This window comes from Gekko japonicus, unplaced genomic scaffold (assembly GCF_001447785.1).
Source record: "Gekko japonicus isolate JY-2015 unplaced genomic scaffold, Gekko_japonicus_V1.1 scaffold1115, whole genome shotgun sequence".
NCBI lineage: Eukaryota > Metazoa > Chordata > Lepidosauria > Squamata > Gekkonidae > Gekko > Gekko japonicus.
This window is the reverse complement of record NW_015176484.1, coordinates 542,547-548,297: the sequence shown is the minus strand read 5'-3', so window position 1 is coordinate 548,297 and position 5,751 is coordinate 542,547.

Here is a 5,751-nt window from a genome sequence, read left to right as displayed (position 1 = left end):
TCTTTCCCATAAAAAGAGCTGAAACGTTCGCTGCAACAGTTGCCAATTTTAATTAGAAATATAAGAAACTGACCACAGAATGTCCGTGCCGATTCATATGCCAGGCACAAAAGGTACTCCGTTGAAGAGATCAGTTGGGCAGGTGGCCCACAGGACTAGTTCTAACCTAAAGATAATCAGCTGTTTTTACAAAGCCGTATTTCCGTTATGCCTTCTGTGTTTCTAGTAACACGTTGTTATCTGCAGCCGTAAATGTCTACAGCTCAGCGGTAAAATTGAAACCTGAGCACTTGACCTCTAAATCTTTATTTTACCTCTTCTTAAACGGATAATGGAAGACATATATATGACAGTAAAATACTGACTGATGAAAAGTCTCTCTCACAAATTGATCATCTGGGGCCCTCAGACGTCTTTTGAGAGTAAGCTACTGTTGCCTTGTGAGGCCCAGTCATACAGTGGGAACCTGCGAGGACTTGTGGGGGCATCTCATTTTCCATGGTGTCTCCCTCCTCATACTATTCCCAGTTTCCCTCCTCCTGGCAGCACCTATATCCTCACTTTCCCCTGCTTCCTTTTTTCCTTCCCACTCACCAGACAAACAACCTTTTATCTGCTTCCCATCGTCAGCTATTTTTATACTCCATTTATACCTTGCCTTTCTCCACAGTGAAGATCCAGAGAGGCTTACATCATTCTCCTCTCTTCCATTTTATCCTCACAACAACCCTGTGAGGTTAGTTACACTGAGAGTATGTGACTGGCCCAAAGTCACTCAGTGTGCTTCCACGGGAGAACGGAGATTCAAACCTGGGTCTCCCAAATCCTAGCCTGAAACTCTAACCACCCCACTGGTTTTCATGAGTTGGATCCTGTTGAACAGTTGTTCCCCGGGTGAGGTGCGGGAGGGCGGGGCCTGGAGCTCCCTGCTGGTGCCCGCTGGAGGTCGCCGCCGGCTGTGGGGAGGACACACTTACAGTGATGTCAGGGGGTGTGGCATATGCTAATGAGTTATGCTAATGAGTCCCCCTAGCTCTTTTTCTACGAAAAGACCCCTGCCCAAATCCTAGCCTGAAACTCTAACCGCTTCACCCCACTGGTTTTCATGAGTTGGATCCTGTTGAACAGTACCAGGCAGCTGAGCCTAAGTGGGACATGCACGTCAGGTGGTAGCAAGTTGCCTGGAGGTTGCTGGTGGGCCTGCCCTCAGTGACTCCTTCCTCAAAGGCCAAAACAGCCCTGGAAAATGACCTGTCCTTCCTCCCTGCCTCTAACTGACAGAAACCAAGGCTTGAAGGCTGGCAATACTGTTGTGGTTGTCTAGCAATGGCCACTGAGGGCATTCATTTCTTAAAGCTACAGGAACAGTCTCTATTATTTGGGGGGTTGACCCTACAATGCATTTTTTTAAACGTCAGATTTTTCTGTACACCAGAGGCTTTTTAAGGTGTCTAGAAAGATCGATCTCATTAGATCTCAGAAGCTAAGCAAGGTCAGCCCTGGTTAGTATCTCGATGGGAGTCCATCAAGAATACCAGGGTTGCTATGCAGAGGCAGGCAATGGCAAACCACCTCTGGAAGCCTCTTGCCTTGAAAATCCTATGGGGTCACCACAAGCTCGCTGCAACTTGACAACACTGTCCGCCACCGGAAAGCTCTGTCTTGTCTATTCATGGCGCCAGTCTCTAGATTTAAGTAGCCACCGATTTGGCCGCGTTGAGACTTAGATGCTGATGCACAAATCATGATATATCTGCTACAGAGGTACTCTTCGTATTTCAGACGAATTGGGCTCTGCCTCACAAAAAGCATATCCTGCAATGAATGTTGTTAGCATCTCAGGTCATGGGACTTCTGCTTAATTTTATACAGAGTGACGCCATGAGCGGATAATTCCTCCATAAGCAGAAAGGCACCTTTGGCTCCAGCTCAACACTTTCCTCTGGTCTACGCCTTGTACCTCTCTGAACCATCCTCATAAATCAAATTGGAAACTACTCCATAGAATCCAGAGAATGATGGAAGGCAGCTCTACTTCTGGTATAGCTAAATAAAGGTATCCCGCACGCAGACCCTTCGCTTTCTGGCATTGCATTTGGAAACTTCAAGTTGCAACCCATTAAATTAAATAACTGTAAGTGTTTACTGTGTTTCCCCCCCACACACACACAAGGGGGAAAAATGCTTTTAACTGCAAACAGCAAAACCGAGGTCAGAAATCTCTGAATTGATTTGCATTGCACATCAGGATACAGTCCCAGGTGCACGAAGGAAAACATTGCTATTGTTACCCTGATCTTCATTATAAATTCCGTCCCTACAGAAATGACATCCTAATACATATTTTGTGTCGGTTGGGGGGGGAGGGGGAATCTGCCTCCGTCCTACTGGGATCTAATTAACACAACTTAATTGCATTCTTTGAAACAAACATTTGCGGACTTGACTCTCCACTGATTATTATTTGTGTGTGTGGGAACCATGATGCTCTTTTCGAAAACTTCCCAGAATAGATATTAGTCTAGCAATCAAACATGATGATGAGGAGTTCTTTATCAAGATAAAGGGGTTCGCTTAAATAATGCTAGGAAGAAGGAGAAGGAGGAGAAGGAGGAGAAGAAGAAGGAGGAGGAGGAGGAGAAGTTGGATTTAGACCCCGCCCTTCACTCAGAATCTCAGAGCTGCTTACAATCTCCTTCCCTGTCCCTCCCCACAACAGACACCCTGTGAGGTAGATGGGCCTGAGACAGCTCTTTTGAGGAATGCTCTTGAAGGAACAGCTCTGAAAGAACTTGTGACTGACCCAAGGTCACAGCAGCAGCTGCATATGGAGGAGTTCGGAATCAAACCCAGATCTCCCGGATTAGAGTCCACCACTCTTAACCACTACACCAAACTGGCTCTGTTCAATCCCACAGGGCCTGGATCTCAGTACGGAGAGTGTTCCACCAGGCCGGCGTCAGAACCAAGAAGGCTCTGGCTCTGGTTGAGGGTAAGCGAACATCTTTAGGGCCGGGGATCTTCAGCCGATCTTGACCCATCGAGCGCAATGCTCTTTGGGGGACATACCAGGAGAGATGGTCCTGAGGGTATGTTGGTCCCAGACCACACAGAGCTTTGAAGGTTGAAACTAAGACCTTGAACTTGGCCCAGTATTCAAAAGGAAGCCAGTGCAGTTGCCGAAGCACCGGTTGTATATGTGCTCTTAATGGTGTCCCTGTAAGAGCACACACTGCTGCATTCTGCACCAGCAGAAGTTTCCGGATCAGTCGCAAGGGTAGCCCCTGAATTCAGCTACTTTGGCTGCACTTTCATGGTCAAAATCTGTACTCCTGTTTTTGGTTCCCCCCAAAAAAATATACAGTAGGACAAAGGCAGGAAGGATTATTCTAACTTTATCTCAGCGCCAGGCGTTGCCACAGAGCAAAATCTCATATCGGGTACACCAAGGGTGTCGAACTCATTTGTTATGAGGGCCCGATCTGACATAAATGAGACCTTGTTGGGCCAGGCCATGTGTGTCATAAAATTTAATGCCAGATAGCAGAGATATAAACTTTATAAAGGACACAAACACAAAGGTTTTTTTCTTACTTAAAATAAAAACATGCTTAAAACATTAGCTGTGTAAGCTGCAAATCTACTTTTGATTTATTGACATTCACCACAGAAATCTCATGCTCAAGAGTTCTGAGGCTGGAACCCAAGTTAAAACATGAAATGACTGAACGATTGAGAGAGTCTGGCGAAGCAAGCTATGATGCAGCAGCAAAACTGGAAGCAGGAGATGGCCAGTTCCACTGCGGGCCTGACGGAAGCCCTCCTTGGGCCTGATCTGGCCCCTGGGCTGCATGTTTGACACCCCGGGCTACACGGTGATGTCACGTATAAGGGGCAAACGTTTTGCTTCCTTGACAATGCCCCATAACCAATCAGATTTGGCTACAAGATACCATCTGAAGTCAAAGCAAGGTAAGGACAGTACGTTTTGTACCTGGTGCGTTTGTATTAAAAACAAAGGGGAAATAATGGCATCTGAAAGTAGCAAAGAGTCAGTCGTTGGTAAACAGGTCAAGCGCTTCCCGTTTTCACAACTGCCCTCTAAAAAACAGGCCTGCATTTCTATGCTGTGAGTGCAGTTCTCATACACTCCAGTGGTAGATCATGATGGGTGGTCCTGTTAGTCTGTCTGTAGCAGGAGAAAAGAGCAAGAGTCCAGCTGCACCCTCAAGACTAATGCAATTTGTGGCAGGGAAGGAGCTCTCGTGAGTCACTGCTCTTGTATCTGAAGAAGTGAGCAGAGACTCACAAAAGCTCCTCCCCTGTCACAAATTTTGTTCATCTTGCAGGTGCTACTGGACTTTTGCTCTTCCAGGGCTCTTTTTGCAGCAGGGACTCCTTTGCATATTAGGCAACACACCCCTCATGTAGCCAATCTTCCAAGAGCTGACAGTAGCCCCTGTAAGAAGAGGTCTGTAAGCTCTTGGAGGATTGGCTACATTAGGGGTGTGTCACCTAATATGCAAAGGAGTTCCTGCTACAAAAAGAGCAGACACCCTTAATGTTGTCAATCCCCCAAGAGCTGACAGTAGCCCCTGTAAGAAGAGCTCTGTTAGCTCTTGGAGGATTGGCTACATTAAGGGTGTGTCGCCTAATATGCAGAGGAGTTCCTGCTACAAGAAGAGCCCTGGGCAACACACCCCTCATGTAGCCAATCCTCCAAGAGCTTCCAGTAGCCCCTGTAAGAAGAGCTCTGTAAGCTCTTGGGGGATTGGCTACGTTAGGGGTGTGTCGCCTAATATGCAAAGGAGCTCCTGCTACAAAAAGAGCCCAGCTCTTTCCTACTACTCCAACGGTAATACAAGCCACAAGAGAGTCTAACTTTTTTTCACCTGTAGAAGAAAATCTGGCCCAAGCCCAGAAGTAATTAAATTCCAACTCGACACAGTAATATTAATGATCCAATTAGCTCTTGTTCCAGATGCAAGCAAAACACGGATAACCGGATACTATCTGTGAGCCTCATGCTACACTGGGCAATATGGTGAACGATTTGTAGTGAGAACCATCTTGGTATCCCCCACGAAAGAGCCGCATTGGTCCAACCAAGCACTGCGTGGACAAAATGGCCTCCTGCAGCTCTGGGATGGGAAACGCCACGAGATCGTGGAGGCGGAGCTTGGGAAGGTGCCTCAGCAGGGATAACGCCATGGAGTCCCGCCCTGCAAAGCCGCCATTTTCTCCAGGGGAACAGATCTTATTCTTCTGCAGATCAACTGTAACAGCGAGAGATCTCCAGGTGCCACCCGGAAGATGGTGATCCCTACTAGATGTATTTCGGCCACTTACTCTCACTCAGCCTACCCTAGAGTCATTCTATGCATAAAATGGAGGCAGGAAGAAGACCCATGCATAGCGCCCTGAGTTCCTCAATTAAAGTTTGGGTTAATAATGTAATGGACACCCGTGGTGGCTCAGAGGTTAAGATGCTGACCTGCAGACCGGGAGATCGGTAGCTCAGCAGTTCGAGACCCAAGTGCCGTGTGACGGAGTGAGCTCCCGTCTCTGGCCCCAGCTCCTGCCAACGTAGCAGTTTGAAAGCAAGAAATTGCATGTAGATAAATAGGTACCACTTCGGTGGGAAGGTAACAGCATTCCATGCGCCTTGGCATTTAGTCATGCCGGCCACATGACCACAGAGAAGTCTTAGGACAGTGCCGGCTCTTCGGCTTGGAAACGGAGATGAGCACC